The 19,726-nt window shown below is 34.4% G+C and overlaps 1 non-coding gene across 1 annotated transcript; it reads left to right on the forward strand.

The window, feature by feature from the left end:
- Nucleotides 1-19,347: 19,347 nt before the first annotated feature.
- On the forward strand, nt 19,348-19,409 carry LOC123574807 (U7 small nuclear RNA). Its single transcript, XR_006699992.1, has one exon. It is a non-coding gene; the product is annotated as a U7 small nuclear RNA (small nuclear RNA).
- The last annotated feature ends 317 nt before the right edge of the window (nt 19,410-19,726 follow it).

Consider the following 19,726-nt stretch of genomic DNA (forward strand, 5'->3'; position numbering starts at 1 on the left):
TGAAATTACAAAAAATTAGCCAGGCGTGGTAGCAGGTGCCTGTAATACTTGGGAGGCAGAGGCAGAGAATTGCTTGAAGCCAGGAGGAAGAGGTTGCAGTGAGCTGAGATCTCGCCACTGCACTCCAGTCTGGGTGACACAGCTAGACTCCATCTCAAAAAAAAAAAAAAAAAGTCAATGAAATAAAGATTAATGTCACAGCTCAGATTTAGTGAGAAATCTTACCTACCTGATGAATTTGAAGACTTGTGCTTAAGGTGGAAAAACAATATTTTCCAGCCAAAGAAACAATGGACATTCAAATAGTAGAATTTGTGCAGAACAATTTATAGGCATAAGAATTGGAGGTTGGGATGATTTATTTAAACCATAAAGAAAGAGTGTCTTCTGGATACATGTGTTTGATGAAAATGTATCCTTACCATCTCGAAGAGGAGTCATTGAGTTTCTTTGCCTGAGCCACAGTCACTTCTGAATTTTAGAATTCATAGGCATTTTAAGAATTCATCACTGATATAAAAATGTATTTGGACTGGATCCTAAGAACCAAAAAGATGTTTCTACTAGCAAATTAAACCATTGTTTCTACAAAGAACCACAGAACAACTAAATGATAACATTATGATTATTGAAAAACATGTTTATTTTAATGAGGTGAAACGGTACATGTACTAGAGTCAGATTGGCTTGAAACTTAATTTTACCCTAGCCTTCTCAAAGGTAAGGGAATAAGTAGCATACTTTTATTTAAACAGAGTTAAACTGATCAATAATGCTGAAATTGTGACTCATATTAGAACACATTGAAAAGTAACATAACACTATTACAGAGTAATACTTTTACAGAAACATATTAATTCAACTTAACTATCAATAGCAATTTATGTAACTGTTGAATATCACAATTTACTAAATTTCATTTTATAAAAAGCAGAAGAAGCTATTTCTTATTGAAGTTTTCATTTAAATGGCATTTATTTCTTATGACATTACAGGAAACTGAATTGCTTTTTGAAACAATATTAACCAAAAATGCATAAATCATTTAATAATCATTTATTGTTCATTAATATTAAATAATCAACTGACTTTTAGATGACTCAACAAGTAAGCATAAACATAAAATTCATAAGTGGTTGCCACGGGAAATGTTTACTTTATTTGTGTAATGTTATAAATGCTAAGGAGGACATGATGGGTGTATGTTTGGCGTTATTATGTTAGTTATGCAGTAAAACCTGACACTATGTCAAAAGAATAGTCTGATGTATTAGTGGTTCAGTATAAGACACAGCCAAAACCCTAGGATTTTCCCTAGAGATATGTGATGTATGTAAAGCAGATGTAAATGCACAATAATTGTTATTAGATGCACAAATGCTCATTAGGAGATAATCAATTACCACAGTTAGGGTTTTACAGCCATTTGCATATTAGACCAGCAGTGGCATAAAGGTTACAAATGAAAGGCACACACTACGTTAAAGTCTGTGTATCTCCCTAAACTTGATTGTTCCTAACTGGATGTTCTCTAGGATTGTATTCAAGCATATTTTACATAACTCACACAATATGTTGTGCTACTTCTTAGTGATAGGAACATTGATGTTGTAGATTTCAAGGACAGTAATACTTTCATCTAGTAATCAATCTAAAGAGTTTTAATCAATCCTCTAGTAATTAATCTAAAGAGTTGTAATCACTTTCCTCTAGTAATCAATCTAAAGAGTTTTAATATATTTAATCAATGTATTCTGCAGTTAGAACCTGACATGTTAGGATTAAGATAAAGTTCACCCTTTAATTGTTGTGTTTTATAATCATATCTGCTTCTGTATATATTTTATTAGCAACACATAATTTATTTTGCTGTTCTGGAACAAGAGAAAACATTTATTCCACAGCCTTTGACTATATGTTTCACTTATCACATATATAATTCTCCCTCTGAAAAAGTTTTCACAGATGACATAGACAGCATAATTAAATAGGTCCAAATATAAAAGAAAAAAATGATAGCAGGTTAACCTTTATCTTGTAGTTTATTTTAATCTAAAGCTGTTCAACTTGAAGAAAAAAAGTGAGTATTTTTGAGGATAAAAGCGATGTTACTGGGGTCAAAATAATGTGCTGTAAGCCACTTTTAAAAGGAAATCATGCAATCTCATAGTTTAACAAATTGGAATGTTTAGCTTATTCGTTACTATTCATTTTTTAAAATAGTTTGTCAACTTTAAAAATTGTCAAAAATATAAGCCACACTAATTAACAGAAACATCACTTTTAGAGACGTAAAAAATAATAGACGTACAGCCTGCATTAACAATGGCACAAAATGCTTAAGCCTTAAGACTCTAGTGTTATAGCCAGACAGAATTTTTTTTACAAAGTTTTGCAGACAGATGTTCATGTTGATAAAATAGAAAATCGCTTTTAATTCACACCCACTGTGGAAATCATCACAATGTTTACTCAAACAAAAGCAAATCTTCTTTTATATCTTTTACATCCTTCATATAGAATACATTTCTTAAATCTGTTTAAAAATTGGAAGTTTGACCATCAACTTCAAGACAATAGGCTGAACATGCATAATTAACTTTCCTTGCTTCCAACAGAAATCACAGTAAATATATGTTAAAGAGTATATATCTAGTGTAATGTTCAGAAGGAAAGCAGAAACCACTAGCAGAAAAATGACAGAGTTTCAGCAATGATTAACTGAGCAGTGGAAATAACAGCCCAGAAAATTCTGAGAAAATTTCTCCACTGTCCAAAACAGTCCTGTTTGTTAGGCTCCAAACTCATGTTAGCAAGTGTGGAATGTGTGTGTGTGTGTGTGTGTGTGTGTGTGTCTGTCTGCCTGTGTGTCTGTGTGTATGCATGTGTGTGTTTGGGTCTGTGTGAAAGACCATAATAAACAAATAGAATAATTAGCCACATAAACCAAAGGTAACTGAACAACTGGAGGATATTTATTTTAAATCTAATGAATATCCTATGAGAGACTGAAGATGATAGTTTTCTTCCACTAAAATCAGTACCATGCTGTGATGAAAGAGAATAAAATAAAATGAGAGTAGGTTCTTAGGAATTAAAATATACATTTGTTTAAAAAAGAAACAAAATCCATTTTATGTAAAGATTAAAGAAGATAAGCTTTAGAAAATAGCTCAAATTATATTTTACCAATAAAAAGAATTTCCTCTTTCAAGTATGATAGAATAAGAGAGGCAGATTTACATTTATGCTGTAAACAAATGAAACGTTGAACAAAATATATGAAGTAATTCTTTTCAGACATTGGATTAGAGGTGTTACAGGACTGTGACTCCTGAAATAAGGATGTAAAATCAGGTGAGTCACAGGATCACTCCAACTATCAATGTGCAGATACATTTCAGATGGGGGTCTTGCTGAGTTTTAAAGACAATGATCAGACCTCAGGAAGCCACGCAGAAATCTGTATAGGGTTCATCTTGAGTTTTGCTCAATACTAAAACCTTCTTATATAAAGCAAAAAGCCATGATGTTGACCTAAGAAATGCCAGAATGCTAAGACTTCAATGATTCTCAGTTTATGCAGGTAATAATGCATTTAAGTTCTGACCAGGTGTACAGTCTTCATTGGTCACTCAGATAATTTAGTAGAGACCCTAGAAGGGCCAAACCCTACTGTGGCTTGCCTATCCCTAGGGTGAATATACAAGACCTGGCTACCAACACTTAAACTCATGCCTCGGAAGAACAAATCAAACCACAAGTTACTTCACATATTACCAGAAAAATAATAGCACTATTTTATTTAAAAGGAGACAGAAAAATTTAACATACAATAGCATAAAATCCACAATGTCCAAATTCAATAAAACAAGGGAAAAATCAATCAATCAAAATAGTTTTGGAAATGATAAAGTAATGGAATAAGAATGCAAAGTGTTAAAACAACTGTTATTATAATCAGATATTTAAAAGAAAGATGAACATATAAGAAGAGAAATGAAATAGTTAACAAAAAACCTTCTAGAGATGTAAAATGCATTATCATTTAAAACTTAACTGGATGGAATTAGCAGATGATTAAGAATTGCAGAAGCTGAGAAAACTGGAAGACATAGCAGCAAAAAGTAGCCAAAGGAAAGCATAAGGGAAATAAAAAGATTATAAAACAAACAAAAAACCCAAACAATCAATAGGTAGTTGTGAGCCAATATAAAGCAGGTTAACATATACCCACTATAATTTGTGTATAATTGTATATACACACACATATATATACTTGATGTATTTTGTGTATATATACACATATATATCTGTATATGCACATGTATAGTACATATATTTGTATATATATTTTGTACAATACATATTTATACATTTATATATTTTGAAGTTTGTGTACTTTAAATATATAGTGAAATTTATTTATCTTGAAATTTGATGGAAACATTAGACCTACACACCTAAGAAACTCAAAGTAGCCCAAGTAGACAAAAACGAATGAGCAAACTAAAAAAACAAAAACCAAGGCAGTTTCAAATTAATTTCTTAAGAGCAAATAAAATTTAGTAAAAATAAAATGAAATCTGCAAAAGTCTCAACCCAAAAGAAGGCAGGAAAAAAGAACAAAATAATAAGTTAATAGATAATAATAGCAAAATTATAGATTTAAAAGCAAACGTATTCATAATTGCATTAGATTCAAATAATCTAACCATTTTACTTAAATGGCAAATATTTTTAAACTGAATAAAAACCCAAACCCAAATTACATGCTATCCCTACAGAACTCGATTAAATATGAAACATGAAGACTAAAAGAAGACGAAGAGTATGCAATGCATACACTGAAAAGAAGGCTGAAGTTACTAAATTATCATTAGAAAAAGTAGAATTTAAAAGAATGAATATTATCAGGAGTTTTAAGGGACATTTCATAAAAATAAAACGGTAAATTCGTCAAGCAAACAGACATAACCCTAACAGTGTATGTCTCTAGTAACAGGGTTTCAGAAAACCTGTAGCAAAAACTGAAAAACTGCAACTAGAAATAGATGCATCCACTAATTATATTTGAAGACTTTCACACTTCTCTTTTATTATTTAATAGAACAAGTTGGCCCGAAAAAAAAATTAACAACTAGCTAAACAATTTACAATTATTGACACATTCTTACACAAGTAAAGTTCACATTCTTTTGAAGGGCACATGAAATATTCACCAAAACAGAACATATGCTGGGTTTTTGTATTAGAGTTCTTCAGAGAAATAGAAGTAACAGGTTCTCTCTGTGTGTGTATGTATCTCTCTCTCTGTGTGTATATGTGTATTTGTGTGTAGAGAGAGAAAGAGAGGGAGAGAGACATTTATTTTAAGAAATTGACTCATACAATATTGTGGAGGCTAGCAAGTCCAAAACCTGCAGAACAGGTTGACAGGCTGGGTACTGAGGGAAGAGTTACTCCTGCAGCTCCAGTAGTATAAAAGCAGGCATCTGGCGGAATTTCTTTTTCTTCAGGAGAGGCCAGTTTATTTTCTTTTGCTCGAAGGCCTTCAGCTAATTGGATGGGTCTCGTTCACTTTATGGACGGTAATCTGCTTTACTCAAAGTCTACTGATTTAAATGTTAATCACATCTAGAAAAAAAAAAAATACCTTCACAGAAACATAAAGAATAATGTTTGACCAACTATCTGGATATTATGGTCTAGCCACGTTGACAGATAAAATTAAGCATCACAGCCATAAAACAAGTTAAATACATCAAAAATGATGGATATCTTACAGAGTACATTAGTGTACTCTCTAAGCAGAATAGACTTAAATTATAAAGATAAATAATCTGAAAAACACAAAATATTTAGAAATCAAACAACACATTTCTTAATAACTCATGGCTCAAAAAAAGCAAAAAGAAAATTAGAAATTGTTTTGAAGTGAATAAATTTAATATATATGATGTAAAAATTTCTGTGGTACAGTTAAAACAGTGATTAGAAGAAAATGTATAGCACTAAATATTTTTTAAAATTTCTTGAAAAATTGTCTAATTGTACATCTAAAGAAAATAGACAAAGCTGAGCAAATAAATAATACAAGTAGAAAGAAAAGAATCATAAATATTATAGTGTAAATCAATGGAATAGGAAATGAACTACAGAAAAAAATCAGTGAAGTTAAAGATTTGTTTAAATAAGTAAATAACAGTACACCTCTAGCCATATGGGTTAAAAAAGAATACAAATTACCAATATTAGGCATGAAAAGAAGACACCATGATGGATCTCTAAGATATTAAAGGGCTATAGAGGACTATTATGAGCAACTGTATGCTAATAAAGTTAGATGAAATTTTCATATTTTATGACAGCCATAAATTACCAAAAGTAACTCAAAAAGATATGAAGAATTTGAATAGAGTTATATAAAATGAAAAATGTGAATGTTTAATTTCGACATTCCCACAAAGATTTTAGGCCCAGATGACTTCACTCATTAATTCTTTCAGATTTATGGAAAAAATAATACTAATCCTACACAGTATCTTTTTAAATATAGAACAGGAGAGGTTTATCAACCTATTAATGAGTTTGAAATTACCCTGATGCTAAAGCATGCTGCCTATCTCAGGAGTATATTTACAGGAAGCCAAATATCGTTGCTATTTTAGAGCTTAGAAAGTAATTAGATCAAAATAACCTCAATAAATAGTATACTTAAAAACCTGTGAAAAGATATGTGATTCTCTAATTAAATAAATTAAAATAAAAAACCTGGAACATAAAAATCTAAAAAACAATTTTAAAAAGGTAGTATTAGAAAGTAACATTAAAAAAAAAAAAAAGACTTGCATCCTCTGAAGCCACAGCCTGAGCTCTAGGTTGGCCCTTTTTAGCCATGGCTGGAGTAGCTGGGATGCAGGGCAACAAGTCCCTAGGCTGCACACAGCATAGGGACCCTGGGCCTGGCCCACAAAACCATTTTTTCCTAGGCCCCCAGGCCTGCGATGGGAGGGGCTGCCATGAAGACCTCTGATATTTTCCCCAATGTTTTGGGGATTAACATTCAACTCCTTGTTACTTATGCAAATTTCTGCAGCTGGTGGCTTGAATTTCTCCTTAGAAAATGGTTTTTTTTTCTTTTCTATGACATTATCAGGCTGCAAATTTCCCAAACTTTTATGCTCTGTTTCCCTTATAAAACTGAATACGTTTAACAGCACCCAAGTCACATCTTGAACGCTTTGCTGCTTAGGAATTCCTTTCACCAGATACTCTAAATCATCTTTCTCAAGTTCAAAATTTTACACATCTCTAGGACAGGGCAACGTGTAGCCAGTCTCTTTGCTAAAACATAACAAGAGTCACTTTTGCTTCAGTTCCCAACAATTTCCTCATCTCCATCTGAGACCACCGCAGCCTGGACTTAATGTCCATAATGCTATCAGGTTTTGGTCAAAGCCACAACAAGTCTCTAGGAAGTTCCAGACTTTCCCACATTTTCCTGTCTTCTTCTGAGCCCTCCAAACTGTTCCACCCTCTGGCTGTTACCCAGTTCTAAAGTCACTTCCACATTTTCAGGTATTTTTCCAGCAACGACCCACTGTACTGGTAGCAATTTACTGCATTAGCCTGTTTTTATGCTGCTGATAAATACACATCAGAGACTGGGAAGAAAAAGAGGTTTTATTGGACTTACAGTTCCACATGACTGGGAGGCCTCAGAATTATAGTGGGAGGTGAAAGGCACTTCTTACATGGTGGCAGCAAGAGAAATATGAGAGAGATACAAAAGCAGAAACCCCTGATAAAACCATCAGATCTGCTGAGACTGATTCACTATGAGGACAGTATGGGGGAAACCACCATACTGTTCCCTCCAGCTTTCTCCTCCTACAACATGTGGGAATTATGAGAGTACAATTCGAGATGACAGTTGGGTGGTGACACAGCCAAACCATATCATGCCAGATACCCTAAATCATCTCTCTCAAGTTCAAAGTTCCACAGATCTCTAGGACAGAATAAAAAGACCACCAATCTTTTTACTAAATTATGGCAAGGATCACCTTTGCTCCAGTTCCCAGTAAGTTTCTCATCTCCATCTGAGACTTCCTCAGCCTGGAGTTCATTGTCCATATCACTATTAGAATTTTGTTCAGAAATATTCAACAACTGTCTAGAAAGTTCCAACTTTGCCACATCTTGTCTTCTTTAAGCCCTCCAAACTCTTGCAATCCCTGCCCATTACTCAGTTCCAAAGTCTCTTCCACTTATTCAGGTTACCTATAGATCAGCACCCCATTCCTGGTACCAATTTTCTGTGTTAGTTCACTTTCACACTACTATAAAAATACTACCTGAGACTGGGTAATTTATAAATAAGAGTTTAATTGACTCACAGTTCTATGTGGTTGGGGAGGCCACAGAAAACTTATAACATGGCAGAAGGCAAAGGAGAAGCAAGGCACGTTGTACATGGTGGCAGGAGAGAGAGAGTGAGAAAGTAGTACCACACTTTAAAACCATCAGCTCTAGTTTTATAGTGACAACATACTCACTATCACAAGAACAGCAAGGAAGAAACAGCTCCCATGATCCAATCACCTCCCACCAGGTCCCTCCCTTGACATGTGCAGATTTCAATTTGAGATGAAATTTGAGTTGGGACACAGAGCCAAACCATATAATATGTGTGTATATATACATATATATATATAAAATATATATTTATATGCAGTTTATAAAAATAGTGAGGTATTTTTAATTCTCATAAACCAATTTTTGTCCCCTTGGGGGAAATATTATCTCTATTGAAAGGCATGATTTATAATATGAGATGATTTTGAGTAATTTTAGCCTTTCCGTAACTATAATACATTCCAGTTGAAACTAGTCATTAAATAGTTTTTATATAACTTACCTTTGTTTCTTAGTGAGGCCCACTGAGTCTTAAATATGAAATGTGTATGAAAACAAAAACATAAACATGACTATAGCATTGTAGTGCTGACTTTTTCTTCTTACCTAGATAAGACTCAAGAGAGACTTTTGTACAATTTGCTTTTTGAAATTCAGTGTCTGATAATCTTGTAATCATAGAAAAAAAATAAGTGAGCTTAAAATGACTGAAATTGAGAAATTTTGGCAACTGATAACAAGGTCTTCAACATAAGTAATAGCCATCAAAATCAGTTGGGACCAAGGGCCATGGCCCCCTACAACAGAGTCATCTGGACTGATTATTAAATGTAAAGATGCTTGGAACTCTTTGCAGACCTAGTATATCAGCCTTCTTTCAAAGCTGAATCTAGAAGTCTAAATTAAAGCAACAACAATACAGTTTCTCCAGGAAACTATATTTACTCTAATCTTATGTACAAATGCTGAAATTAGTGTAAAAAATTGCCAGCCATGTCTGACTTAGAATTTACTAATTATCTAAGGAGGAATAAAAGGAAATTTCTATAAAACATTAAGATGTAGTATCTATAATCTGTGTAGAGTATTTTGCTGAAATTCATGTTGAGAAAAGCTGCTTGACATGCCATGGTGTGTTAGGTTCTACTTGCATTGTTGGAGGCCAAGGCAGGGGGATTGCTTGGCACGGGAGTTTGAGAACAACCTAAGCAACATAGTGAGAACCCATCTCTACAAAAAAGAAATTAAAAATTAGCCTGGTATGGTGGTGCATGCCTGTAGTCTCAGTTACTCAGCAGGTTAAGGTAAGAGGATTGCTTGAGCCCAGAAGGTGGAGGTTGCAATGAGCTTAGATCATGCCAAAGTACTTCAGTCTGGGCAACAGAGCGAGACCCTGTTTTAAAAAAAAAGACAGAAATACATGAGATTGTGTAATTTAAAATGCAAAGAGGTTTTAATTGGCTCATGGTTCTGCAGCCTCTACTAAAGCATGATGCTGGCATCTGTGCACCTTCTGGGGAGGCCTCAGGAAACTTACAATCATGGTGGAAGGCAAAAGGGTAGAAGGCACAGTCACCTGGCCAGAGCAGGAGCAAGAGAGCAAAAAGGGAGATGCCACTAACTTTTAAATGACCATATCCCATGAGAATTCACTCACTATTGTGAGAACAGCACCAAAAGGATGGTACTAAGCCATTCATAAGAAACCACCCAAAGGACACAATCACCTTCCACCAGCTCCCAACTCCTACATTGGAGATTACAATTCAACACGAGATTTGGCAGGGGATACATATGCAAACAATACTACACTGCATGTGTTCACCGGGCTACTCCATCCACACTGAAGCCCAGCAGGTAGACCAAGACTTAAAGATTAGTCAGGCTTACTTACTCACGCCTATACACACTACATATAGCATAAGTTTAATTATTCACTCAACCATCATGCATTGAAAATCTGTTATAGTATATAATATATGATATTATATTAGTATATTATATATACTAATAGTTATCTTGATGTTCTATTACAAAATTATATTACAACAGTATAACAAATAGTAAAGAGATAAGATCACTCTTGAAATATATGGTACACTGTTATTCATGAAATAGCTAAAGGAATTCGTTTTTTTCTTCTCAAGAAGCAATACCTAAAGATTAATTTAAAAACAGTAGTTAAGTAGTTGCTTCAAGGTTGATTAAGAACATGGCTATCTTTGGTTTCCTTTTTAGCCTCAATGGAGTAGAATAACTAAAATCATAGATAGCTATTAAATGGCACGTAAAAATATTCCTGAGAAGAACAGAAGCCAAAGATAGGGAACATTCTCTGGAAAAAGAAAGAAATAGAACAAAATACATTAAAAAAATGGTCCTTCCCTGCAATTGAGAAATTAGACTAAATGCTTCCTCTTTATAAGCACTGTTGGCATGACTCCACCTAACACTAGTTATTTTCCTATATTTTACCAAAAAGTAAATGCCTTAGGAAGGAAAGAATTGAGAACATTTAGGAATCGTTAAAATTTTGCTGGTGTACAAGTCTAATGGTTCAATGGAACTATTAAATATTTGGGTTCATATTTTTCTTATGATCATGTGATTCCAATATAAATTACATAGTTGAAAAGGCTGATAGCTCTGGCACACAAACATTTACCCCCAGTGCTATGACTTTACAGGTGTTATGATGTGATGCTATAACTTTTTATCATGTTTATACTTTTTAAATTTTGTATGTTTATAAAAAACACTTTAATCCAACATCTTTTGACAACTTTGCTTGTTATTCACTAATGTGAATGAAATTTCAGGCATTATGAACTTTTACCTTCCCCAGGGGTTGTCTGGGGCTTGGACAGCTGAGCCTCTCTTTTTTTGAGGGACCAGGAATATATTAAATCATGTATTTGATTTAAAGCTCTGAGGTTTAAAATAAAGTGTGAGACTCTTAGTGCTAGGGAGCTTCTCAGCATGAGCAACATTTAGTAATAATAGAATGGATGAACCACAACGGGTCCGAAGCTTAGCATAAGTAAGTATGCAAGACCTTGTATGCTTATTCTAACTTCTTTATTTTGGAAATGAACCAAGAACACCCTCCGCTGGGAGATTACCAGTATTCAGTAACTCAGTAGTGGTGAGAAAAATTATGAGAATCTGATTGCCATGTAACCTTCTTAGCTGTTAGCCCCAGTTGCCGTCACCATGCAGTTTCAAGAGTGTTTTCAGTTCACAGCAACTTCGGTTTCCAGTTTGTTCATGATTCTCAAAATGATTCAAGAGACTTCTTTGTAAGTGTACTCTCCATTAATATGATGTATCTTAAACTACTTTTCTTTTTACTGTGCCTGCCTTCTCAGTAGGAACTATTCTGTCAGACATCCAACAAAAATCATATTTTAATCACATTTATAATGTCTTCCTGTAGTTGGGGAATAGCAGACATTGAACTGACTGACTTAAAGGTGAAAGAGAAAATTAGGCTTTGCCTCCCTTAAAGCAGGAGTACATTCCTACCATAATGACATTTTCAGATTGCTCTACACTTATAAATAACACCAGTTCACATCAGGTATATGCACTAAGCAGTCCTTCTCCAAGTGATGAAACAAATTCTTCTCCACACAACATTCAATAATCCAGTATCCAATTCTTTTATTTCTATTTGTGACCTATAACTCAAATGTGCCACAGTCTGTAAGTAAAATAATTAAAATGAAATAAAATTGAGGTTAAATTAGTCCCTTTGCAAAGGATCCATTTTGGCAGTATAAATAAAGTGTAACAGATTTGTGTTAGATGCACAAAATAGGCAGAAATTTAAGAAAAGATAACTTATTTTGTATATTAACTTAAGTTAAACTAAAAAATAGAGGAGAGAATGACAGTAAGAAAGTGTGTGTGTATGTGTGTGAAAGTGAAAGAGAGAGAGAGAGAAGGAAGAGATAAGAGAGAATAAGTTACCTAAGAGCATTGGCTCTGTGAAGTTTAGTGGATAAAATATTTGAACTAAGTAAGAGAAAACTTTTAAAAAATTAGCACTTTTTTTGGAAGAAAACCCATAATCCTAGACACTGAGCCATCACTGAAATTGCTCCATTTTGATATTCTGTGAAAGAGAATTAGTGATTTCAAAAGACTGAGGCTTCCCTGTGTGTTACAAAAAGAAAAGGGTGGAGAAGGAAAATCAGATCAAAGGAAAAGGATAAGAAGTTCAGTAATCAAAGAACCTTAGGAAATTAGGAAGCCCAGAAAAAATTCAAACTCGAATGTACATGGCACAGAGAGCAAACAACATTTACAGTTTCATTTGTTAATGCTATGTAACTCATGTATCTACTATTGGTTACATGAAGAGATATATCTTATTTTAGAAAAAAATGAGATTAAGCATTAATTATCATCAGAACTTCAGTTTAACAGAGAAATTTTCTTCTTTTTCTTTTCTAGACTGTTCTAATAAGCTCTTAGTTTCCATCTGGAAGTCAAAAACAGCCTTTACAATTATACAATCATACATGTTATTCTGGGCTGCTATGACAGAATACCATAGATTAACAATAGATCAGTGACTTAAACAATATAAAATTGTTTCTCACAATTCTAGAGGCTGGGAAGTCCAAAATCAAGGCAAGGAAGATTCAGTGTCTGGTGAGGGCCCACATCAGAGTTTGCAGATGGCTATCTTCACCTTGTATTCCCATTTTGTCTAGAAAGTTATCATCTCACTCATGTTTCTTTTCATAAGGGCACTAAACTAATTCTTGAGGGCTCTGTCCCTATGACCTAATTACCTATCAAAGTCCCCATTTCCTAATACATCACAATGGGAGTTATTATTTCAACACAGGAATTTTGTGGGGACACAAATATTCAATCCTTAGCACACGATTTTTAATAGTTATAATTCTTATAATTCAGGCAATACTTTATAACAGAATTTTAGCTTTAGAGGCAGAAATGGTATCGTGTTTTACTGCTGACCTGTAGATGGGTTAGAATTTTTAAATTAATGACTAATTTGTGAAGACTTTATAGTAACTAATTATTCCCCCTGTATCTATATAAAATCTGCAAGCAGCTTGGGACTAGTAATCATGTTTTACAATTTTTCATTGTTGTTTCCATGACAACCCACATAGTGCAAGATAAAAAGTGGAGATTTATGAAACATATTGTATTCTATATTAGAATAAAGATCTAGTATTATAACAAATAAAGATAAAACTTTAATATGCATTTCTTACTGAATTATTTCCCAAAAATATGCTTCTGATCTTAAAAAATGATTAAACTTACACAACCAACCAAGATGGAGTAACAGGGAACAAATTTACCTCTTTGCCTGAAATAAAAAACTAAAAAACGATACAGAAGAAATTATGAAACAATGATTTTTATACATGTGAAAATAGCTGGTGCAAAATAATAATTCCCAAGAGAAGGGAATTAAGTTATGTGGAATATTTATCCTAGGCTAATGGCTAGAAAGTGTTTTCAATTCACAGTACAGAGAGGGGAAACACACCACACACACACACACACACACACACACACACACACACACACACACACAGGTCCTAGTAGTTACCGAAAATTAGTAAGATAGAGGTTTAAGTCCGGGGAGGATAAAGCAGCTAGAATTCATAAGATAGAGTATTGCAGAAAACATTCCACAAAGAGTATGTTACAGAAATCTTCAGAGTGATCCTCATTAGTCTTTGGCTGAATACAGGTTAACAGATGGATGTATGGTGACTGGGTTTAGAAAAAGAAACAAGTAAAAGGATGAGAGGGACAATTCCATAGAGAGAAAACTGGACTGAAAGTAGTCTGTGTTCTCACCTGTCATAGGTGTAAAAATACCTGTGAATTCCTGAGATGTCAGTAAGGATACTCAGATGGGTATAGCCTCATTAGTGCAGAAAAATAACCTTAGAGTAAGAGCTACTCTGAGTCTACCTAAGAAAGCTTAAGGCAAGCATTAAAAGGATCAAAGTGTTCCCAAATAACTTAACTCTATCCCAGAACAGAGTTCAAGAATATTTATAGAAATGCAAAAATATCTAACAGCCAATGATGTAAGATTCCAATGTCTGTCATCAAATACAAAAATTGCCAGGAGTGCAGAGAAGCAGGAACTACAGCTCACTATGAGAAAAAATACAGCAATTAATAGAAACAGATATGAATTGTATAGGCAATATAATTAATAGGCAAGGGCACTAAAATACTTATCAGAAGTATGTAAGATATGTTGAAGAATATAAAGAAAAGTTTAAGCAGAGGAATGGAAGACATAAAACATAAAAATTAAGCTTCTAGGATGAAACCTAAAATACACGAGATTGGAAAATATATTGAATAGGATCATACCTGATGAGGCACAGGAAAAGAAAAGGTTATTGAAATTGAAAATGTGCTAAATATTATGCAAAATAAAATGGAAAAATAAATTGAATATTAGTAAATTCTAGGAAAACTTTAATTAAGCTAATATATTAATTGGAATCCCTGAAGGAGGTAAGAGAGAAGAGGAACAGAAAAAAAATATGAAGATATAATCACTGAAAACTTCCCAAACTTGATGAAAACCATAAACCCACAGATTCAACCTCAATGATCTCCAAGTCTCTAAAACAAGAAGAAAACCACAAAGCAACACTAATGAAGTTGCTTAAAACCAGTAATGAGGAAAAAACTTAAAAACAAACAGGAAAAAATACATTATGTAGAGGATCAAATACAAGAATGATAGCATACTTCTTGGCAGAAACAATATAAGCTAGAATACAATGGAGAAACATGTTTAAAGTAATGAAAGAGCAAAACTGACAATGTAGAATCCTATACCCAGGAAAAATAGCTTTCAAAAGTAAAGGTAAAAATAAAAAACATATTTAAAAAACTGAAATCATGTAGTACTATCAAAGCTGACATAATTTTTTATTATTATTAAATATTAATATTTAATAGTATCAATGAATTAGAAGCAATATTGAGAAAGTCTATTTAGAAGAAAAAAGTCAAATGGAAATCTGAATCTACAAAAAAGAATGAAGAACACCAGAAATGATACAGATAAATACAGACATAAAATTTTAATTTCTACATAATAACTAACTGTTGAAAGAGAAAACAGTAATGTATCGTAATGTTTGTAAGATATGTAGAAATAAAATTGCGAGAAAAATAGCACAGATGTCATAAAGGGGACTACAACTTGTCCTGTTGTAAGTTTTTTACACTCTCTATAAAAAGATACAAAATTCTATCAAAGGATATTGTGATAAATTCAAGAGGTATACTATAAACCATGAAGCAACACTAAAATACCATGACAAAAATTTACAACTACTAACTAGTAGAAGAAAATACTGAATCATAAAATTATTTCATTAATCCCAAAGATGACAGGAGTAGAGAAAAGCAAAGAAACAAAAATCATATAGGGTTACAAAGTCTAGAGATCTAATGCATAACATGGAGACAATAGTTAATAAAATTGTACTGCACTAGGGATTTCTGCTAAATAAGTAAATTTTAGCTGCTCTTCCCACAAAAAAGGACAGCTATGTGAGATGATGGATATGTTAATCTGCTTCATTATAGTTATCATTTTACTATCTGTATCTCGTAACATCATGTTGTACACCTTAATATACACAATAAAATTTACGTTTAAAAAATTTAAAGGCCGGGCGCGGTGGCTCAAGCCTGTAATCCCAGCACTTTGGGAGGCCGAGACGGGCGGATCACAAGGTCAGGAGATCGAGACCATCCTGGCTAACACGGCGAAACCCCGTCTCTACTAAAGACACAAAAAATTAGCCGGGCGAGGTGGCGGCGCCTGTGGTCCCAGCTACTCGGGAGGCTGAGGCAGGAGAATGGCGGGAACCCGGGAGGCGGAGCTTGCAGTGAGCTGAGATCTGGCCACTGCACTCCAGCCTGGGCGACAGAGCGAGACTCCGTCTCAAAAAAAAAAAAAAAAAAAAATTAAAAACTTTTTTTTTTTTTTTTGACAGAGTCTCGCTCTGTCGCCCAGGCTGGAATGCAGTGGTGTGATCTTGGCTCATTGCAACCTCTGCCTCCGGGTTCAAGTGATTCTCCTGCTTCAGCCTCCCAAGTAGCTGAGACTACAGGCGCTCACCACCATGCCCAGCTAATTTTTGTATTTTTAGTAGAGACGGGGTTTCACCATGTTGGGCAGGATGGCCTTCATCTCTTGATCTCATGATCCGCACTCCTCGGCCTCCCAAAGTGCTGAGATTACAGGCGTGAGCCACTGTGCACTGCCAAAAAATTTTAAACATTTTAAAAAGATTATGTAGAACAAATAAAAACCAAAAGTAAGACAGCAGTTTTATGCTTAACCATATTAATCTTGACATATTAAGTGAAAATAGTGTGTCATGATTAAAAGGAAGATATTTTTAGATTGAATACAAAAGCGAAACCTAACTATATGCTGCCTAAAAGAAGTCCATTTTAAATATAAAGATAAAATAAGTAAACGGTAAAAGAATTTAAACATATATACAATAGCTAACACTAATTAAAATAAATTAAAATCAAGCTGGAGTGGCTACATTAATATCAAACTCTGTAACTGTGAAATTTTATTTGTGTGTGTTTGTGTGTATATATATATACATATGAATGTATGTATATGTATATATTCTTTAGATAGAGAGGGAGAGACAACAGATGATAGACAGATAAATAGGCAAGTAGAAAGATCTTTGCCTTTGCTTCCTGAAACACAGCTTTTAAAACTCTTCCAGATAGTGGTATGGGAAGAATCCATTGGTAAAATTTTTCATCTCTGATCCTGGGTTTCTGTTACAGAGTTCCAGAATTTTTTTGGATTTCGGGATTGATAGGAGTGTCTTCTGTTCTAATGACCCTTGATGACTCTTGGTGGGCTCTTAGATGGGAGCTCATCACCAGAAAGGCCAAGCCACAATTGGAAGTTGGGAATTTTCAGCCCCACTTTTCATCTGCTGTTGGAAGAAGAGAGAGGCTGGAGATTTAGTTAATAATAGATTATGCCTATGTGATGAAGTCTCCATAAAAATCCGTAAGTTGAAGGGAATGTGGAGAGCTTATGGGTTGCGGAACATGTGGAGGTGCTAGGAGGGTTGGGGATGGATAGTAGAGGTAGGGATTTTAAAGACAGGTATGAGGGAACTTAGGCCCACACAGAGATGGGCTCTGATGTGCACACACAGTAAGGGCTCAGATAAGTCCTTGCACCCATGTGATGACCATTGGAGCTGCTCCCTCTCCCAGGCAACAGCTAGTCTCCATCTGTTCTTGCCTTATGCCTTTTTAAGAAGTCCCTGAATAGGAAAGTCTTATGCTTAAGCTCAAACAGGGTGTTCTTTATTAGCTGAACTTTGGAATAAGAGACAGAAAAAGAGCTGAAGTCGTGTACTTCAAGCCAACTCCTTAAATCATATGGGCACAAAATATTCCAGAGATCACAGCAGTTCAAGCTACACATAGCAGTAACTCACCAAGTCAGGTTTTTTAATTATCTGAAAAACTTGAATCAACACTGAGTACTATCAAAAGCAAAATGAATATACATTAATCACAGAATATTTTAGTCATGGCATCTTTCATCCTAGAAAAGGTCACAACCCATGGGTCTGTTTCTCATCACACTTAACCTGAGGAAACAGGAGAGCAAGTAGCTTTGAAGAGATTGAATGGGAAAATGTGGAGTTTTTAATCTAGACAGAGCTACACAATTGTTGCAAAAAGCAAGTGCTTTCTCTTACTGGGTCTTGTTTCTAGAGTTGCCGTATTTGCTTCCCCCCAGTGATAAAGAAATGGACAACAGCTTTTATGCATGTTCATTAAGATCATGGGCGAAAAATAAGTCTTGAGAGAAACTTGAAACTAGTATATTTTATAGTACGTATACTATAGTATACACCAGAATATATCCTATAAAATATACCACCTAATAGAATATTATTAAAAAATATTATTTTCTCTGCCAAAAATGAGTATGTTTAGTATACTGAGTAATTGATTGATTATTTCCGGCAATACATTCACGGGAAATCAAGCCCACCATGCATCACTAACGGTACTGATGAATTGATGATTTAGACTAAACAGATCGTTACATTTTCTTGCTCTTCAAACTGGGGTATAGGTAAAATATTATCTATTTCTTTCTACTCTCATGGGAAAGTGAGCCAAAGGAGAGACTGAGGCATAACAGAAAAATCTTATTCTCCTGAGGCATTACATTTTCTGATAATATTTATTATCAGATTGTTTTCTCAGATAAAAGCATTGATTTTCAAACAATGCTCACTAAAACTTTTGTACTTTTAAATATTTATTCCAAGCCTTCTGCAAATAAAGAAGTATTTTCCCTCAGTGAATCAAATTCTCTGTTGAGTTTCTGAATTGCTTTCATTACCTATAAATATTAGAATTTAATTCCGGGATTTCATTGTGAAAAAATTATTGAAAATTATTTGAAAATTATTCTATTAAAACAAAGATGCGCCGGGCGCGGTGGCTCAAGCCTGTAATCCCAGCACTTTGGGAGGCCGAGACGGGCGGATCACGAGGTCAGGAGATTGAGACCATCCTGGCTAACACGGTGAAACCCCGTCTCTACTAAAAAATACAAAAAACTAGCCGGGCGAGGTGGCAGGCCTCTGTAGTCCCAGCTACTCGGGAGACTGAGGCAGGAGAATGGCGTAAACCCGGGAGGCGGAGCTTGCAGTGAGCTGAGATCCGGCCACAGCACTCCAGCCCGGGCGACAGAGCGAGACTCCGTCTCAAAACAAAAACAAAAACAAAAACAAAAAACAAAGATGCATGTGATTGTAGAAAAAAGGCATATATTCATTTGCTTTTACAGGTCACTCAAAATTTGAAAAAATTTTTAAGTGTTACAGCTCTTTTAGAATTTGTCTAGTGGGCTTTCTGGTTTTTACGAGAAAGTCCTTCCAAAAAATTATTGAAAAAAGAAATTGTGTGCCTATCCCCAAAATAAATAACACACTCTTCTCAGCCTTTTATTATTCTGAGTGAGACTTCATTTGAATTGTTTTTAATAAAAGCAGAAAACTTGATTCTTTAGCAAATGTGGGGATACAACAGTAGGTTGGCTACAAATTTATTCTAAAATATTTAATGGACCGTTACCCTGATGTAGGCCAAATAGTAGGTGCTGGGATCGGTTCAGTGTCTATTTTAGAGTAGATCTCAGTCTATAGAATGGGATAGAGATGTAAGCAAATGCAGTTATGACATTCTCTGGCCA

Source organism: Macaca fascicularis, chromosome 7 (assembly GCF_037993035.2).
Source record: "Macaca fascicularis isolate 582-1 chromosome 7, T2T-MFA8v1.1".
Classification (NCBI taxonomy): domain Eukaryota; kingdom Metazoa; phylum Chordata; class Mammalia; order Primates; family Cercopithecidae; genus Macaca; species Macaca fascicularis.